This window comes from Bison bison, unplaced genomic scaffold, assembly GCF_000754665.1.
Source record: "Bison bison bison isolate TAMUID 2011002044 unplaced genomic scaffold, Bison_UMD1.0 scf7180017612119, whole genome shotgun sequence".
NCBI lineage: Eukaryota > Metazoa > Chordata > Mammalia > Artiodactyla > Bovidae > Bison > Bison bison.
This window is the reverse complement of record NW_011441364.1, coordinates 1-1,131: the sequence shown is the minus strand read 5'-3', so window position 1 is coordinate 1,131 and position 1,131 is coordinate 1. Positions and strand designations below refer to the sequence as shown.

The 1,131-nt window shown below is 55.1% G+C and overlaps 1 pseudogene; it reads left to right on the top strand.

Annotated features, from left to right (window-relative positions):
- The first annotated feature begins 3 nt into the window (after window positions 1-3).
- LOC104979911 lies at window positions 4-1,125 on the top strand (annotated as a pseudogene).
- Window positions 1,126-1,131: the final 6 nt, after the last annotated feature.

Below are 1,131 nucleotides of genomic sequence, written 5' to 3'. Positions count from 1 at the left end.
TTCAAAGCCCTGAAGGCTCTGAGTGACCACTTCAGTGGTGAGATCCCCAATGACCAGATGGCGCACAGCTCCTTTTTTCCAGACGAGTACTTCACCTGCTCCTCCCTGTCTCAGCCGCGGGGCTGGATTTAAGAACAGCATGAATCACAGGAAAGAAGAGGTACCTCATGAAGCCAAGATCTGCTGCAGATATTCCCACCAGTATGACAACCAGGTTTTCACCTGAAAGGCCTGCTACGAGAGAGGCAATGAAGTCAGCGTGGTGCCCAAGATGGCTGCTTCCACTGACTCCCCCTGGATGGGTCTTGCAAAATATGCCTGGTCTGGGTAGGTGACTGAATGTCCCAACTGTGGCGTGGTCTATTGTAGCTAGCAGTACTGGTTTGGGAACCAAGATCCTGTGGCTACGGTGGAGCGGACAGAGATTGTGCACGTGTGGCCTGGAACCAAAGGATTTCTGAGGACAACAACAAAGCTGCCCAGCGCCTCTTGGACAGGATGAACTTCATGGCTCAGTCGGTATCTGAGCTTAGCCCTGGGCCCACCAAGGCTGTGACGTCCTGGCTGACAGACCAGATTGCCCCTGCTTACTGGAGGCCCAACTCCCAGATCCTGAGCTGCAACAAATGTACTACATCCTTTAAAGATAACGACACCAAGCATCACTGCCGGGCCTGTGGGGAGGGCTTCTGTGAGGGCTGTTCGTCCAAGACCCAGCCGGTGCCCAAGCGGGGCTGGGACCCTGCGCCCATGCGGGTGTGTGACAACTGCTATGAAGCCAGGAATTCCCAGTTAGATGTTACTGAGGCACAGGGGGATGACAAAGGTGGGACGCTGATCACTTGGAAGGTGGGTGAGGCCGTGCAGAACACTTTAGGAGCCTTGGTGACAGCCACTGACATACCACTAGGTCTGGTGAAGGATGCGGCCAAGCAGGTGTACTGGGTCCTGGACCATAAAATCCTGCACTGCCACAGCTACTGGAAGGAGTTCAGCATCAAGCTCTTGAAGCACCACTGCCGGGCCTGCGGACAGGGCTTCTACGACGAGTATTCCTACGACCACTGGGCTGTCCCCTCGCGAGGCTGGGACCATCCTGTCAGAGTCTGCTTTAACTGCAATAAAAAGCCC